A 19,121-nucleotide genomic window follows, 5' to 3' on the forward strand; every position below is an offset into this window, starting at 1 on the left:
TTTATTTTGTATAAAGAAGAAACAAATAAAGTATGTTTTTGTGTTTATTGGTTATTTATTGTACCTTAGTCATCTGAAGTGTCAATTTGCAAATGAGGTAACAGCATAAGTAGGAGTACTGGAAAGATTCTCATTCTACTGCTGATTATTTTATCATTTAATGCGGTTAAGAACAACAATAATAATTACAATTATTATTAATTGGAATAATTCTCATTATTATTATTCAGTGCAAAAATGATTACTGTTAATTGCAATTAATTGGTGCTTCATTTCTCAGAGTAATCATGATCTGCCTCAAAGAGTGGGAGAGAAATGCCTCTGTTTTTAACACATACACAGCAACTTGGGAGTATACCCCAGAGATCTAAAACTTAAAGGGACTTACTTCTGAAGAAATGTTCAGATTACAAAGTACCGTATTTTTCTGCCTGTAAGATGCCCTCATGTTTAAGATGCCTCCTGTTTTTGGGGACTCAAATTTAAGAAAATGGGGGGAGAGATGTATCTGTGTATAAAATGCCCACTAATTTTTGACATTATTTTTAAAGGGGGGAAACTAATCTTATTCACGGAAAAATATGCTTGCTCTATCTAAAACACTTTTTTTTTGTTTCTTTGAGCCAATTTAGCACATGGCGGCAGCTTTCAAATATTTTACAAACATCCCAGACAACATAGGCCAAAGGTGTATCTCATTCAGGAATGGAGAATCTCCGACTGGACTCCAACTCCCATCAGGCCCAGTCAGTGTAGGTTATGCTTGGGGGTGATGGGAGCTGTAGCTCAGCTACATTTGGAGGACCATGGCTTCCTCATCTCTTCTAGAAGAAATCCCAGAAGGTGTAGATTTTCTCTTTCCTGAATGACAAGATGACCTTGCCGAGATTTCTTCCTCAATCTCTCTTGCATCCAGTCATCCTAGATTTTAAAAAAGCAAAACAAAACAGGAACAGGGGCATAGATCGCTGGTCCAAAAATTAGAAGTGGCCTCATTGCACAGGTTGTAGCTAAAAGCGGGCCTTGCGTCTGCAAAGGTTGGTGGTGGCTGCCTGACATGTGGGAGCTACAATAAAATATTGCAGCATGGAATACTCCTGTCTAAGGTCCCAGTTAAGTCGGCCATGACTTCCTGCAGGATAATCCATTATCTTCCTCCCTGGTTTTCTGCCCCCCCAAAAAAACAACAACACACACACACCATTATTCCCTAAGTAGCAAGCATGTTCTGCTCCTATTAAGCTGATTTGAGAATTTATTTTCCCCAGTTGTGGGGGGAGAGGAGAGAAAGAGATTTCTGCAAAATTTGAAATCCCATACCCTCTTGATAACCTTCAACCTGTGTGTGGGTTTTAGCTCCACAATGTGCATTTACATACCGTCCAACATTTCTCCCATGAAAACAAGGACGTCTGTTTTAGCTACACAAGCAGTGGTGCTCACAGCGCTGAAGAACAGTGATGAAAGGAGTCGTGATAGATAAGATGCCAGGAAATGTGTTGCGCTGTCTTGAAGATCCTGGTCCGATTTACTGTGGCAGATGCTTTCATGGACCAGAGTCCATCTCGTCAGATCCTTGGCGTGTCCTCAGTCGGCTCAGATACACACACACTGCCCCCTTTCGTGTGTGTGTGTGTGTGTGTGTGTGTGTAAATTGGCAGGCCATTAAGGCCTCAGACCCAAGAGGTATACAGTCTGCAATGTTTCTATGCAAAAACACACAGGTATCCCAGATAAGTGCAATGAAAATAAATAACCTTCCTACTTTGGGTGTGTTAATTTAACCTTTGGAGTGTGTGAGCGAAAGCCCTGCTCCAGAATGAGCTTCAACCTTGCCAACAAAATCTGTTTCGGTCGTTTCACGCCGGAGTCCCCCTTAACAGACAAGCCCCACATTTGTGAGACTTTTGCTGTAGCAAGAGGGTAACAGCTGATGTGGCTACTGGCCATCATGGCTATGTTTCTGAATACCAGTTGCCAGAAACTGCAGGAGCAGAGGGGGTTCCTTTCTGCTTGGGTCCTGCTTGCTGGTTTCCCATGGGCATCTAGCAGGCTCTTCTGATATTCTTATGATAGTCCCACTTTCTAGGAATTGCCTCAATCTTAGGCATGTACTCAAATGTAAGTCCCAACAGCTCATCCACATTTGAGGGTTAGGTAAAGGTAAAGGGACCCCTGACCATTAGGTCCATTCATGGCCGACTCTGGGGTTGCGGCGCTCATCTTGCTTTATAGGCCGAGGGAGCCAACGTTTGTCCGCAGACAGTTTTTCCAGGTCATGTGGCTGGACTAAGCCGCTTCTGGCAAAACCGAAGCAGCACATGGAAACGCCGTTTACCTTCCTGCCGGAGTGGTACCTATTTATTTACTTGCACTTTGATGTGCTTTTGAACTGCTAGGTTGGCAGGAGCTGGGACCGAGCAACGGGAGCTCACCCTGTCGCAGGAATTCAAACTTCCAGCCTGATTGGCAAGCCCTAGGCCTTGTGGTTTTGACCACAGCACCACCCATGTCCCTACAGCGCCACCCGGGTTATTTAGCTGTTAATCCACCCCCCCTTCAAATTAGGCCAGAGTCACCCACACTCATCCACATTTGATTTTGTATCTGAGAGCAACTTTGGTCCAATAGGCATTACCCTATTGTTGTTTGTACCATATTTGTTGGGTCTGTTATGTCCATTAAGTACCGTCAGGGCATGTATGCATGTATGCAAATAATTACATGGTTAAAAATGAAACACTCCCCATCCCATCACAAAGTGTGCAAAAGCACAAGTTGGGCAATTGTTAATTTGATTGTGCAGTCTTCTGACTTTTCCACAAATCCACAGGATCAGTGGTGTAGCGTGGGTTGTCAGCACCCGGGGCAAGGCAAGTAATTTGCACCCCCTAACCCATGGATTTGTGCCCCCTAACCCTAACCCCCAGATGTTGCGCCCGGTGCGGCCGGCCCCCCCCCCTGCACCCCCACGCTATGCCACTGGGCAGGATCAAAAGTATCTTCTGTTTTTATACTGTGGTTTTATGGTGTGGAGCACCCTGAGAGCACCCTGTATACAAATTAAATAAATTATAATAGTTGGTGCTTTTTTCTGGGTACACAGTATTGGCATCTGCCCACCCCTAAATATTCAGAGTGTGGCACTTACTGCAACAACTTCATGGTTGCAGTAACTTCATGGCATCTTTTTCTTCCTAAAAAAAGCACTAATAATAATAATAATAATTTATTAAATTTGTATACTGCCCTATACCTGTAGATCTCAGCGCAGCTTGAAGGGTTCACCACCCAGCGCAACTCATTACTTTCCCCCTCAAATACCAGCAAAAAAAATTTTTTTAATGGGCCAAATGAGAAACATCCTGTACATTTTCTCTGTTTGTGTCGTTTACACATCTTGAAGAATTCAGTTTTTCTTGGAGCGGAATTTGAACTTCCAGGATGCAGAATGTTAAGAGGCTTTTAAAAAGGCACCATGTATACTTAATAAAAAAAATAACATCATGATTATTATTATTTAAGAAGGCACTATGCATATACACCACGGTGCTTATACCGCGAGCCTTTACTGTGTCTTACAGCAGTGAGTTGCAAAGATGTGTGCGCTGGGGTGCAACTATGTGTCCTCTTTGTTCGTTTCAGATGCCGTGTATTCTGTTCTTTGGCCAACCTTCGGTTTCTAATCTTACCCAGCCATCAGCAAGTTACCAGCTCAGTGGTGATAATAGATGTTGTGACTGTCACCTCTCTTCCCCAGAAAGAGGATGGAGGAAAAGGAGGGCGGGCGAAAGAGAGGCCAGCAATGGCAAAACCTAGGAGGACAAGTCGAGACTTGTATAACAGCTTGGGGGGAAAATGAAAGAGAAATGCAAGATGCTTGTTTTTAATTATGCTTTCCAAGGCTGACACAGGGACTTTGAAACAAGATGCCTGGTAAGTGTGGAGTCCGGTCCACTGAAGCAAATATCTCCAGTTTTGCTCCCATCCTGTTTCCTGATGAGTTCTCCTTCTTGGCAACACTGAGGCTAAGAAGGAGGAAACTGGGGCACAATGCCAATCCACTAGGGTGAAAGTACATAGGAAGGCAGGCAGGTGGGACTTGGCAGAGGCCAGAACATAGCTAATTCCACATCCTCTTCTCAGAGAGGCCAACCAGATATCTCTGGGAAACCCGCAAGCAGGACTTTACAGTAGAAACATAGAATTCTAGGGACCCCAAGAGTCATCTAGTCCAGCCCCTGAAACACAGGAATTATACCCTTTCCGGTTTGTGATCCCTAGCAATTCAGAGACAAGCTTTAATTTTATTTATTTCATTAAAAATTATATAATGTTCTACTGTTAAAAAAAAAAGGAGGAAAAAACACCTCAAGACTAAAACAATGAAATTACAATTTTTAATGAAAACAAAACCCCAGGTAAAAACAGCTATTTAAAACATTCAAAAGTAATTAAAATCAACAATAAGCTTAAACCCAGATAAAAGCACATGCCAGCGTGTGACTGGATAGCTTCCCTAAACAAATGTTTTTGGCAAGTACTTGCATGGCGTCACTAGGCAGGGAGTTCCAAAGGGTCAGTGCTGCCACATGGCGTGGGGGGGGGGAGAGATCAATTTCTTACAAACCTGAAAGGGGGTATTACATGGCACCTGCAGCCGTGCCTGTTCTGCAGATCGAAGCAACTGAGAAGACATATACGGGGTTAGGTGATCTTGCAGGTAAACTGGTCCCGAGCTGTTAGGAGCTTTGTACAGTCATAGTAGCAAACTGGCCGCCTCTGTTGCCTCTGGTCCTTCCTGGAGTTACCATATTTTTTGCTCTATAAGACTCACTTAAAAGTAAGGGGAAATGTGTGTGCGTCTTATGGAGCGAATGCAGGCTGCGCAGCTATCCCAGAAGCTAGAACAGCAAGAGGGATCGCTGCTTTCACTGCACAGCGATCCCTCTTGCTGTTCTGGCTTCTGGGATTCAGATTATTTTTTTTCTTGTTTTCCTGCTCCAAAAACTAGGTGCGTCTGGTGATCTGGTGTGTCTTATAGAGCGAAAAATATGGTAATATAGAGCTGTCATGACTAGCAGCAACCAGTAGCCTTATCTTCCATGACTTTGCCTCATCCCCATAAGAAGACCAAAGGCACCTAGTCAAGCATCCTGTTTTCACAGCGGCCAAGCAGACGCCTCTTCTAGGAAACCCACAAGCATCACCTGCGTGTAACAACTCTCACCACTTATGATTCCCTCAGACAGGTAAGATAAGCTGGTGTCCATCACCAGGTCGTCTTGCAGCACTGCATCTGTAGTTAAACTATGTGCCTTCCTGTCAACACCCGGTTGGCCGCTGTGAGAGCAGGGTGCTGGGTGAGATGCTTGGTTCTCATCTAGGATGAGTTGAAGGTCCATAGCTCAGTGGCAGAACATCTGCTCTGAATGCAGAAGGTCCCAATGGAAAGGGCTCGTGGGGAGGTTGGAAGCATACAACAAAGGCACACATTTTGGAAACCTCTGTCTTAGGTCTGAGCAGGGGTTGTGGCCCCACTAGGGTTGAGCCAATGCGTTTTTCTGGCTGAGGTGGAGCTCGCAGTTGGCTTGCAGAAAATGGCTTTAAAGGAACATTGTTATTTCAGATCAGTAGTTAAAGGAAACAGAACTCATATCATTGTGCTGCCTGACTTCTGTTTGCACAAGGCCAGAGATATGACCTCTGCAAAATAACAACAACAATCCTGAAGTGGAGCCTGAGATGAATATTTGCTGTAAGGTACAGTACATATCTAGGGATGCGGGTGGCGCTGTGAGTTAAACCACAGAGCCTAGGGCTTGCCGATCAGAAGGTCGGCGGTTCGAATCCCCGTGGCAGGGCGAGCTCCCGTTGCTCGGTCCCTGCTCCTGCCAGCCTAGCAGTTCAAAAGCACATCAAAGTGCAAGTAGATAAATACCGTATTTTTTTGCAACACTCACTTTTTTCCTTCTAAAAAGTAAGGGGAAATGTCTGTGCGTGTTATGGAGGGAATGCCTACGGGTGGCATGCCTACAGATTTTCCTCCTCTAAAAACTACGTCCGTGTTATGGACGAGTGCGTGTTATAGAGCGAAAAATACGGTAGGTACCGCTCTGGCAGGAAGGTAAACGGCATTTCCGTGCGCTGCTCTGGTTCGCCAGAAGTGGCTTAGTCATGCTGGCCACATGACCCCGAAGCTGTACGCCAGCTCCCTCGGCCAATAAAGCAAGATGAGCACCGCAAACCCAGAGTCGGCCATGACTGGACCTAATGGTCAGGGGTCCCTTTACCTTTACAGTACATATCTATTATGGAAATGGGGGATCTCAGCCCCAGGAGCTGGATTGGGCCCTTGAAACTCTCACCTGGCCACACCTTCTCTCGCCAGGCCATGCCCCCTCACCAGTCCTGCTTCACAACGTCATTGAGTGTTATTTTTTGCCTGACTTGCCCAAGCCTACAGCCAGTAAGCTTCATGGCTGAGTGGCTGAGTGGAGGGATGTGAACTCTGGTCTCTCCCAGGCCTTCATTCAGTGCTCTAACCACTACACCACACAGCCTCTCCTGTTTTTAAATGTTAGAAGCTGCCTTGAATCCCAGCTTGGGAGAAAGGCAGTATTTTAAATATATATATATATATATATATATATATATATATATATATATATATATATATATATGCTTTCGTAGATTTTCACGGGTACAGGAATGCAGGTTTTGGTGTCCTCGGGTGTCTTCCCGTGTAAAAGTTGGGGTGTCTAGGCGACGTTTCGACGAGGTCTCACTCGTCATCTTCAGGCTGGTGCTTTCGGCTTCTTGTTACTGGAACAGAGCAGGATCTCAGTGTTTGAGTTCCTATAAATACTGTTGAGGGGGTGTGGTGTATAGCCTCCAATGTTCTGGGCAGAGAGGAAGTTCCCAGGCTAGTGTGCCTTTTCTTCTTTTGTTCCTTAATTACTTGAGGGATATCTTGAGTGATTTCTTGAGTGATATCCTGGGTACCACTTAGGTGGGTCATTAGGTGTGGATTAGTTGCTAAAGTCTTTGTGTCTTGACCTCTTGAACTTTGTGAAGAGTTTTTCTGAGAAGATGGCTGTACTGCACTTAGTTGTGCTCTGGCTTGGCTTCGTGTATAGGGGCGAGCTGTGGTTTTGTGGCCTGTGTCAGCCAGATCTGTGTAGGGATTGCAGGGGGGTGCAGCATCCGGAGGTGCCACCATGGTTTGGCTACTGGATGGTGTCTGTAATTTATCTGTGGAGAGGGTCTGGGTTTGGGTCTGGTGTGGTTGATTGGTGATGGCGTTCTGTGTGCCTCTGGATCTGGTGTCAGTTTTTGTGGGGAGGGCTAATTTCCAGATGTCTGGCAAGCGGGATGTGTCGTCACGCTTGTTCATGTTGTGAGGGTGTTTCTCTATCTCGATGGCTTCCATGATTATTCTCTTGTGGTGATGTTCCATGTTAAAGAGCAATTTGGAATCTGCAAAATTAATTTCGTGTCCTGTTTCTTTCATGTGTTGGAAAAGAGAGGAAGTTTTTTCTTCTTTTTTGACGGCATTCTTGTGTTCTGCGATACGTGCATTTATTCGTCTTGTGTTCTGCGATACGTGCATTTATAGAATGCCGTCAAAAAAGAAGAAAAAACTTCCTCTCTTTTCCAACACATGAAAGAAACAGGACACGAAATTAATTTTGCAGATTCCAAATTGCTCTTTAACATGGAACATCACCACAAGAGAATAATCATGGAAGCCATCGAGATAGAGAAACACCCTCACAACATGAACAAGCGTGACGACACATCCCGCTTGCCAGACATCTGGAAATTAGCCCTCCCCACAAAAACTGACACCAGATCCAGAGGCACACAGAACGCCATCACCAATCAACCACACCAGACCCAAACCCAGACCCTCTCCACAGATAAATTACAGACACCATCCAGTAGCCAAACCATGGTGGCACCTCCGGATGCTGCACCCCCCTGCAATCCCTACACAGATCTGGCTGACACAGGCCACAAAACCACAGCTCGCCCCTATACACGAAGCCAAGCCAGAGCACAACTAAGTGCAGTACAGCCATCTTCTCAGAAAAACTCTTCACAAAGTTCAAGAGGTCAAGACACAAAGACTTTAGCAACTAATCCACACCTAATGACCCACCTAAGTGGTACCCAGGATATCACTCAAGAAATCACTCAAGATATCCCTCAAGTAATTAAGGAACAAAAGAAGAAAAGGCACACTAGCCTGGGAACTTCCTCTCTGCCCAGAACATTGGAGGCTATACACCACACCCCCTCAACAGTATTTATAGGAACTCAAACACTGAGATCCTGCTCTGTTCCAGTAACAAGAAGCCGAAAGCACCAGCCTGAAGATGACGAGTGAGACCTCGTCGAAACGTCGCCTAGACACCCCAACTTTTACACGGGAAGACACCCGAGGACACCAAAACCTGCATATATATATATATATATATATATATATATATATATATATATATATATAAAAATAAATGACTACCTAAATCCCCAGCTAGGTGTGGCAAGGAGAAATCCGGAATCAGAAACTGACGCAGGGGAGGAGAGAGGCCAAGAGGCAGAGTTAAGTCAGGCTGTTAAGAAGTCAGGGTGTCTCCCCCTCCTGTTGCAACAAGCTCCCCTCTCCCCGGATATCCTAGGACTAGGGGAGGTATGAAGTGAGAGGAGCAAAGACAGGCATGTCGGCATAGTCGTCTCAGATTGCTTGGGAAGGATCTGGGAGAGGAACAGATGTAGGCAGCTATGGGAAGGTAGGAACCTTCAGCCTCCGCAACTGCCTCAAGGGGCAAGACCTACCGAGAGAGTTGCTGGGCTCAATAGGCCTGGCACAACTGAGAGACCTTGTTTCTTCTAATAAAGAGTTAACTTCACTTCCTCTGTGTGATTTATTGCTGGCTTGCTCCTCACACTAGGGCTGAGAAAGATGATTTCCCTTAAATTCTGGACAGCTGCTGTCAGTCAGTGTAGGCAATACTGAGATATCAAGGATCTGGCACTGTGTAATGCAGTTTCCTTTATTCCTGTGGCAGGGAAGCTTCTTGGAATGATGCGCTGATGTTCCTCCTTTTTTCCCAGAGAGAAAAACGAGACCTAGGGTGGACAGCAGCCCCCAACTCATATTGAAAATGCAGGACCATTCCAGAGCGCTAACCCCCTCAGTTTCCTCTCTTGCAGTAAAAAGAAATAAACAGACCAAATTGCTTTTCCCTAAGTGGATTATCGGACAACCAGTCTCCTGACTGGATTGTTAACTTCCCAACCCACTCTGTGGCATTGTAAACCACTGGGTTTATGAAAACCTGGCTGCTGTTTTGAATATTAACTCTGTCCCTAAGAAAAACTGCTTTTTACTGGGCTTAAGCCATCAGTCTAGCTCAGTCAGCGCTGTCCAGTTTGAATGGAAGACAGCATGGTGTAGTGGCTAGAGCAGCCTTCTGCAACAGCTGTGATGGGCTGAATTGATTGTAGTCCAAAACATCTGGAGGACACTAGGCTATGAAAGGCTGGGTTCCAGCAGGGTTTGCCAACCTTGATTCTGCTACTCCACCCCAAGAAAGTGAGAACAGGCCAGCACACAAGCTTCACTTTTCTATGTGGTGCCTGTGTAAAAGTCAGATCCAGTAGAATTAATCAGGGTCTTGGAAAGCACATAGAGCTGAAAGAGGAAGTGGGAAAGAGCGGCACTCTTTCAACTTCCTTCTTCAGCTCAATGGACCTTTCAAGGGGAAATAGGTTAACTACCCTGACCACCTCGCCACCAAATGGGCAGTGAGGAGGGAGAAGGACTGAAGGCTTTGTGGGCCTCAAGTGCGCCTTGAGATTCACAAGTGCCGTGCTGGGAAACGCCCTGAGCTAGAATCATAGAATTATAAAGTTGGAAGGCTTCCTAAGGATCATTTAATACAACTCCTTGCAATGCAGGAATATGCAGCTGTCCAATACAAGGATCAAACATGTATGAAGGACAGAATACAAATTTCATTAAAAATAATAATGACAGTGCTGGCAAACCCTGGGTTGCAGTGTTGGTCGAAAACTGAGGAAACCAAGACTTGTTTATTGTGAAGCTACAGGTTCTGAAGACGTGTAGGCTAAACATATAGTTACCCTTGAGTAGTTCCATTTTAGGTTACAGGCAGAGGACTGAGAGTCTGCAGTCCCTTCTTCCCTATGCGATGGTGTCAGTGGGGGGTGTCAAATACCTGCTACCATTTCTGCAGCAGGGTCCTTTTCTCCAGCATGTTAGAGCCGCCCATTAAGCAAGGAAGTGGGGGGGGGGGTTAGCCACTGAGAAGAAATCTTCCCACCCTTTGTGCTGACTGGTGCAAATCAGGTTGAAAGGAGGTGAGTCAGCCATTGAGGATCGGCACTGGAAGAACACCAAGTCGTTCTGTATGCTCCAAAGCTAAGCATTTAGGAACACAGAAAAGCACAAGGCACTTTGGTTTCAAGAGAATGGTGTGCAAGTTCTGTTTCATAGAAGAAGAAGAAGAAGAAGAAGAAGAAGAAGAAGAAGAAGAAGAAGAAGAAGAAGAAGAAGAAGAAGAAGAAGAAGAAGAGGAGGAGTTTGGATTTGATATCCCGCCTTTCACTCCCCTTCAGGAGTCTCAAAGTGGCTAACAATCTCCTTTCCCTTCCTCCCCCACAACAAACACTCTGTGAGGTGAGTGGGGCTGAGAGACTTCAAAGAAGTGTGCCTGGCCCAAGGTCACTCAGCAGCTGCATGTGGAGGAGCGGAGACGCGAACCCGGTTCCCTAGATTACGAGACTACCGCTCTTAACCACTACACCACACTGGCTCTCGTACAATGGAACGTAATGGAAAACACAATTTAAGTCCCTCCAATATACGATATTGGAGCACTCTGAATCATTTGCCCATGTATGCCTTCTTAGTAGTGGTGCCTGCCCTGTGGAACGCTCTACCATCAGATGTCAAGGAAATAAACAACTATCTGACTTTTAGAAGACACCTGAAGGCAGCCCTGTGTAGGGAAGTCTTTAATGTTTAATCTTTTATCGCTATGATGATGATGATGATGTTGGGAGCTGCCCGGAGTGGCTGAGGAAACCCAGCCAATGGAAAGGGTATAAATAATAAATTATTATTATTATTATTACTACTACTACTACTACTACTACTACACACGTAGAAAATAGTAGATCTAGCTGAAATGCAACACCTCAATATCTGCACTGAACATTGCAATGCATCTATTATTATTTAATAATAATAATAATAATAATAATAATAATTGTATCATCTTAGAATATTGTAATATATTAGAAGCAGATGTTTGCTGTGTCTATCATGAAGGCTGCACTTCTGAAATTGCTGCTACACCACTACCCACACATCAAAAACTACCCTGCCGTTTGAAATTTAGCAATTCAGGGGTTAAAGTTCCTGTGCCTAGCTGTCCTCCTGACACCCTAGTTTTCCATATACAATGAGTTTTTGACCCAGGGGTGGAGGGAAGCATCAAACCTGGAATCTTGTCCCCATCCCCCTCTTGCATTCTGAAATGGTACAGTCCGAAAAGACTTTGTCACATGCTTTCACCCGATCACAAAGATCTGTGCGGCTCAGCCTGAGCTTTCCCCCCTTGGCAAGTCTTTCCCTTTTCTAAGTCTGGTGTTGCTTTATTCTTTCGAAGGTGAAGGGGTGGCAGAAGGCGGAAAGTAATCAGTTTTGAGACTTAAGATAAAAAATGGTCCAGACTATGTTCGGCTGACTGCCTTATAATTAATGGAGTTCGAGTAATAGGGTTCAGCAGCCCCCAACACTTCTTGGGAGTGCCTTTTTCTTTTTTTAGGAACTGGGGGTGGAATTGCCCAGAGTTTTGATTTATGAGATTCCATCTTCCTGAAAACATCTCCTGGGGTGGTTTGGCCACTGCAATTCATCAAGAACCAAAGAAAAAGCAAAACCCAAAGAGGCAGGAGGAAAATGTCCCTGGATGGGACTTTGCCGTTCTCCCAAGATCACCCATAGAAAGGCTATTGTCAGCACATGGAGTCTGCCACCTGTGCCTTTGGCTTTCTTGGGAGGGGATTGGCTGGCCCATTGATCCTTTTTTGGTTCACAATACAGGGTGGTAACTTCTTCCAAACTGGAGCAGGCCCGTAGCGTTTAAGGGTGCTCCTGGATCCTGGGTTGCTTCGAAAAACAATGCTAGCTCAGAGCAGCTTCTTCTCCTTTCAGTCTGAGGCTGAGGCAATGTCTCCTGCACATTCCTTGGGGCCACTTTCATCGTCTTGGATTGACCACTGCAATGCACTTCAAGCAGGGCTGCCCTTGGAGACTGCTTGGAAGCTGCCGCCAGCATGGAATGAAGGAAGAACATACAGGGCAAGCTTATATTTCACCACAAAAGCAGTGGCTGTGCTGGTTGGCAATTTGCTTCCAGACTCAATTCAAGGTGGTGGTTTTAGTCTTTAAAGTGGGGGGGGGTTCATTTGTGGGTAATTTGACAGGGGGCACTTATTGGTGGTTGGCCCAAAATGGGCAGAGAACCCTCTTTACCTCTCTCTGATACTCCTTCTCCCTCCTTGCCACTTGCATGACATTAAGACAAAGGCCTGCATGTGCCCATAGGCTGCCCACACCTGCTTTATAACCTCAGAGGCCACCTGTCCCTTTATTTAGCATCTTCCCTCTGGTCTGGCACAATTAGTGTTTATTATTGCCTTTATATCTCACCTCTCCTCCAAGGACACGGCCTTCACCTGCTAGCGTTGCCATATTTCAAAAAATGAACACCAGGACACAAAAGTTGTTGAGCATTCTTTTCTTTTTTTCTTTTTTGGGGGGCCAAAGTTGTTGAGGGACACGGGTGGCGCTGTGAGTTAAACCACAGAGCCTAGGACTTGCTGATCAGAGGGTCGGTGGTTCGAATCCCCACGACGGGGTGAGCTCCCGTTGCTCGGTCCCTGCTCCTGCCAACCTAGCAGTTCGAAAGCATGCCAAAGTCCACTCCGGCGGGAAGGTAAACGGCGTTTCCATGCGCTGCTCTGATTCGCCAGAAGCGGCTTAGTCATGCTGGCCACATGACCCGGAAGCTGTACGCCAGCTCCCTCGGCCAATAAAGCGAGATGAGCGCCACAACCCCAGAGTCGGTCACAACTGGACCTAATGGTCAGGGGTCCCTTTACCTTTTAAAGTTGTTGAGCTTTTTCTAGTTTTGCCCAAAGTTGTTGAGATTTCTTTGCAAGCCCCCCCTCCATTTTTTTGCCGTTTTTGATATATTTTAAGAATATTGGGGAAAAGCAACACGGCCAACATGGCTTGCCATACATCTGGATTTTCCAGAACATTTCCCCCCCATTTCTGACCAGACACTACTTCCAGGGTAGGTCAGGCTGTCAGGCCATGACACACAGTGAACTCCATGGCCAAGTGGTGATTTGAACCCTGGTCTCCCTGGTCCTAGATCAACATGGTAACCATAACAGCACCACTGATACTCACACTATCTGCAGGCCACACCTTTCCCCTAGCCACGCCCCCTCTCCCCAGGCCACTCCTTATCCAGCCAGTCCCTGACATCCAATGAACAAGACAAAAATACTGTGTAAAGGTAACATTTACATTTGTTGCTCCACCTACTTTTGTCTCTGGCCCCACCCACTGCTGGCATGTGGTCCATGGAAGGTTGTCCCAGAAGGAATTTGACTCTGGGGCTGAAGAAGGCTACTTACCACCAGAAGCATTTTTATTGGGCATTGTGGGGAGTGATATAAATAGAAAGGAATGTAAGCTTTTTTTATATGCAATAACAGCAGCAAGAATATTATTGGCCCAAAAATGGAAGCAAGAAGAGTTACCAACGATTGAAGAACGGAGGATGAAGTTAATGGACTATGCAGAACTAGATAAACTAACAGGAAGGATTCGAAACCGGCGGGACCAGAAATTCACAGAAGACTGGAGTAAATTTATGGACTATTTGAAAAGTATTTGTGAGGATCAGACAACGTTTGTAGGGTTGCAAGAAGTTTTGTGAGGAGTATTATTGGAAGTATTGCAAAAATGGACAAGGGGGAGGATGATTTGTTAAGAGATCTAAAGGCAATATAAAGTTAAGAAATGCATAAGAAGTGGTTAAAACGGTGGATCATCACAGGTGCTGATGGAAGTCCAAAAAGACTGTATAAGTGATAAGTTTTTGTGATACATTTTATAATTTATATGTTAAAACCAATAAAAATTATTCTTAAAAAAGAAGGTTCCTTACCTGTGGTTTGTTTGTTTTTTATTGCAAACATTCTTGAGCACTAGAAGAAAGGCGGACTACAATACTGTGTTTCAAACCCAGTGTTTACAATTAGCTGCCAGCCTGTCATTTCACAGCTCTAAACAGGGAGTATATGCCTGACAAAAGGAAGATTTCTTGCTTTCCATCGCTCTTCTAAGCAGGCGTGTGGGTTTGGAGTGCTTCCCTTACGACCCAGCACCGAACGCAACAGCCGGCAGCGGCGGAGGACGGGCCGTAATTAAAAGTAATTATGACAATAATGCATGAAGACAGTAGCAAAGAAACAAGCCCGAGAAGGCGCGCTTGCTAATTAAAGCGCAGAGTTGCAGTCAAAACAATCTGACTGTGGATAAATATTGATGGGGATAAACAATAATAATATTCGCACCAGTGCATGAGCCAGGGGGCTGGCAGAACCGCTGAGACAGCGCATCAATTTAAATAAATAGAAATAAATGTAAATAGAAATTTCGTTAAGTAAATAGGAAGGCGGGCTCATTTGGAAAGCACTGCATGGACCACCTCCGCTACTGTTGTCTCCTGAGTTTTCTTCAACTCAGGTCCCTCAAACTCACCCATCCAAATTCTCCCTGGCAGAGAATTTGGTCCTTTTGCCCCTTGATCTTTGACATCACCAAGAGCCACCCTTTTTATCCGCATCTGGTAGCAGATCCAGTGTCGCTGTTTACATAATATTCACCTAGGGCTGTGCACCGGCACTCTGGCTGAATCCCAGATCCTGAACTGAAATGGACCCATTTGGTTTGACTTGGAGCAGGCTGAAGCAGACCTGAATTGCCATGGGTTGGCTCGGAGCTACCTGGGGGCAATATGGGGCTGGCAAAACAGTGGGCAGAAGAGAGCAGGGGAGAAGGAGATGGAGGCAAGAAACCTGTGTGAGTCTCCTGTTTCTCTCCGCCTCCCACCCACAGGTTTTATTAGAATTTTAAACCTTAATTAAAGACTGTGCAAGGCTCCGGGTTCAGTTTGGGGCTCTGATTTAGGTCAGGGTTACCCTGGATCATCCTGGATCAGAGAGCGGGGGATCAGGGCTTGAACTGGATTGGGGGAGCAGTAGGCAAAACGAAACAACAAAATTCAAACTTTCCTGAATTTTGAAATCCAGTTCTCTAACAAAGTAATGTGTACAAAATTGCATACACTGTAACTAGGGCAATTGTTCTTTCTCTCTTTTTCCTATCTCTCTGGGTCACACTTTCAGAACAAAACTTTGCTTGTGCCACACCAATTTTTTTTATTGATAAGAAATACCATATTTTTCATTCTATAAGATGCACCAGACCACAAGACGCACCTAGTTTTTGGAGGAGGAAAACAAGAAAAAAAATATTCTGAATCTCAGAAGCCAGAACAGCAAGAGGGACCGCTGTGCAGTGAAAGCAGCAATCCCTCTTGCTGTTCCGGCTTCTGGGATAGCTGCGCAGCCTGCATTCGCTCCATAAGATGCACACACATTTCCCCTTACTTTTTAGGAGGGAAAAAGTGAGTCTTATAGAGCAAAAAATACGGTATATCGGAAAACCAAACGAAACAACAACTAGCAGTGCTTATAACACAGAACACAACTACTTTATAATATACTCATGGGACTTCCGGAAAGTATACAACAACGAAGAGCATGAATCGTTCCCAAAATGTAATTATAAGCGAGCCTCTTACACATGTACCTTAAATATCTATTAAAACTCAAAGGGAGGCGTGAATTTGCTTTTCCCAGTTAATCTTTTATATTAGGTCTAACTGGAGACAGACACACTCTCATCTCCTCATTAACACAAGAAGCCTTTCTCTTTTCTGCTCTTTCATATTTGTCAGAGCTTAAAATCCCTTTTGACAACAATATGTCATGGAAAACTGCAGGAGAAAAGCCAACGGTCTTGAAGAGAGGCGTGGATACTGTTTCTGGTTGTGTGTGTGTGTGTGTATACACATACACACACCATATTTTTTTCGTGTATAACACACCCCCGTGTATAAGATGCCTCCTATTTGGGGGGAGATTGCCCAGAGTTGTTGAACTTTTGGGGGGGTGCCGAAAAACGCTCACACGCATGACCAAAACCAGCCTGTCATCTGTCCCCTCGCCAGCAGAAGCCACCAATCACCCGGCCACCTGACGCAGCGACAGCCAATCAACACCAGCCCTTGCCACCGCAAACAATAACACGGCCAATAGCCACTGACAATCTCCGGCTTGCAGCAGCAACCAATCCCACGTCCTCCCTATGCCCTGTCCATGTATAAGACGATCCCCAATTTTTAAATTAATTTTTTAAAATAAAAAATCCTCATCTAATACATGGGAAAGTACGGTGTGGGGGGTGAGTGGGGGTATGGGTGTATTATACTACACTGAAATGTTTATATGTTCCTTTCACTGTCCTTGAATCTTCCAGCTACACTTGCTCTCCTCTCCTGCCACACCAGTGTAGCACATCACACCCTTCGAGAACAATGTCTGCATATGAACGTAAATATTAGGGAAACAGACTTTTTAGCTATTCCTGAAGACTCACCCCCTTGACACTTGAAATGTATGTTTTTGGTCCCATCTTATTTCTGTCATTGTAAGGTGCTTTAAACACATATAAACACACATTGCTCTTCACCCTAACAGGCCTTCCAAGTGTCCCTATTTTCCAGGGATGTCTCTGGTTTACAGAAGCCATCCCAATTTCTAATTTGATCCAGGAATGTCCCACTTTTCCTTAGGATGTCCCTATTTTCATTGGAGAAATGTTGGAGGGTATGGAGTTATCCAACCCCCAAGTCATCTGAAGGCAATCCTGTATAGGGACAGGTTTTTTTAATGTTTAATGTGTTCTTATGTTTTAATGTGCAGTGTACCTTGGGTTATGAACTTAATTCATCCTGGAGGTCTGTTCTTAACCTGAAATCATTCTTAACCTGAGGCACATTTTTGCTAATGGGACCTCTCGCTGCAGGCGCACAATTTCCATTCTCATCCTGGGGCAAAGTTTGCAACCCAGAGCAACTACTTCTGGGTTAGCGGAGTTTGTAACCCGAAGCGTTTGTAACCCGAGATACCACTGTATGCTGAAAGCTGCCCAGAGCGGCTGGGTCAACCCAGTCAGAGGGGTGGAGTATAAATAGTAAATTATCATTATAGAATGGGACGTCCCTAGTTTCATTAGAGAAATGCTGAACTCAGCACTTGAGAGGGTCTGTAAGGGAAGGAAGGGGTCTTTCAGATATTAGGGTCCTGAGTGGCTTGGGTCTTTAAACACTAACAATATGAGCACCTTGAACTAGGGCTGCATCTAGACACATCAAAGAAGCATGTTGCAAACTTTGTATGATAAATCAGGTTGGCAAAAATGGAACTCCACAGCGCCATCTGGTGTCACAGTGTTATAATGCATATACAATGCATATAAAGTGTTTTTTCTTTGCCAATGTAGCTGAGGCCTGGGGCTGGGAACAAACTGGCAGCTGTGTTTTAATCATTTTGTAATTATTGTTGTAATTACTGGGACCTTAGGGTGAAGGGTGAGTTGTTGCTGTTGCGGCTGTTATCCTCGTTGTCGTTATTTTAGGGGGCAATTGCCTTGCAAAAAAAATAAATGTGCATATTTGGCAACATTACACGTACAAATGCAACTATCAGGAGAAATTTGCACTAAACGCTTGATGTATTTCCACGAGGCCTTTTTTAAAAAAATAAAAATAAAAATAAATAAATTTGAAACCTAAGGTGCAAATGTGGAGAACTGAATTTAAGGCTGGGGAAATAAGAGGCGGAGAGAAATCGAAATGGACTGACTGACCCCTGGATGCGGCACGTTCTTTCTCCCTTGTTGCGCGCAAACACACACACACACACGCACTTTGTGTGCTTTTCCCTGCTAGCCTGTGTGAAAATGACATCTGCCTGGCCAAGCGTGGCGCAACGAGGAACAACACCCGCCCGCCACCCCACGAGCTCTGCACCGAATGCGACAGGACGCAGCTGCTGCGCGGAGATCAGTTTCACACCCCTACACAATGGAGGGCTTGCAAACAGGTGAGAGTGAGCAAGCTGTGATTCATCCAGGGGAGGCAAAGATCCGGAAGGCAAGAGGGGAGGGGGAAGAGGAGCCGACCGAGCTTTCCTTGGAACAATGGGGAGCCCTGATGCTTCAACCTGAGAGGCTCTTCAGGGGTTCCTAATAAGAGGCACCTTATAGCAAAATTGTGCAGGTGTAGGGGTGAATTCCCCCCATGAAAGACAGCGAAGGAAAGAATTAATCAACCCAGAAACAGGGAGATTTCTTTCCTGAGTTGGTCCATCTGGCTCAGTGCTGTCTACACTGACTGGCAGAGTCAGTTTCAGGCAGGGAGTCTCAGTTCTACCTGGCGATGCCTGGAATGGGAACTTCTGCATGCAAAACAGAGAAGCTCCGACACTAAGCTTCCTTTAAAGGTAAAGGTAAAGGGACCCCTGACCATTAGGTCCAGTCGTGACCGACTCTGGGGTTGCGGCGCTCATCTCGCTCTATGGGCTGAGGGAGCCAGCGTTTGTCCGCAGACAGCTTCCGGGTCACGTGGCCAGCATGACTAAGCCGCTTTTGGTGAACCAGAGCAGCGCACGGAAACGCTGTTTACCTTCCTGCCAGAGTGGTACCTATTTATTTACTTGCACTTTGGTGTGCTTTCAAACTGCTAGGTTGGCTGGAGCAGGGACTGAGCAACGGGAGCTCACCCCGTCACGGAGATTCAAACCACCGACTTTCTGATCGGCAAGTCCTAGGCTCTGTGGTTTAACCCACAGCACCACCCACGCCCCTAAGCTTCCTT

Source organism: Podarcis melisellensis (assembly GCF_964234715.1).
Source record: "Podarcis melisellensis genome assembly, chromosome: 16".
NCBI classification, from domain to species: Eukaryota; Metazoa; Chordata; class Lepidosauria; order Squamata; family Lacertidae; genus Podarcis; species Podarcis melisellensis.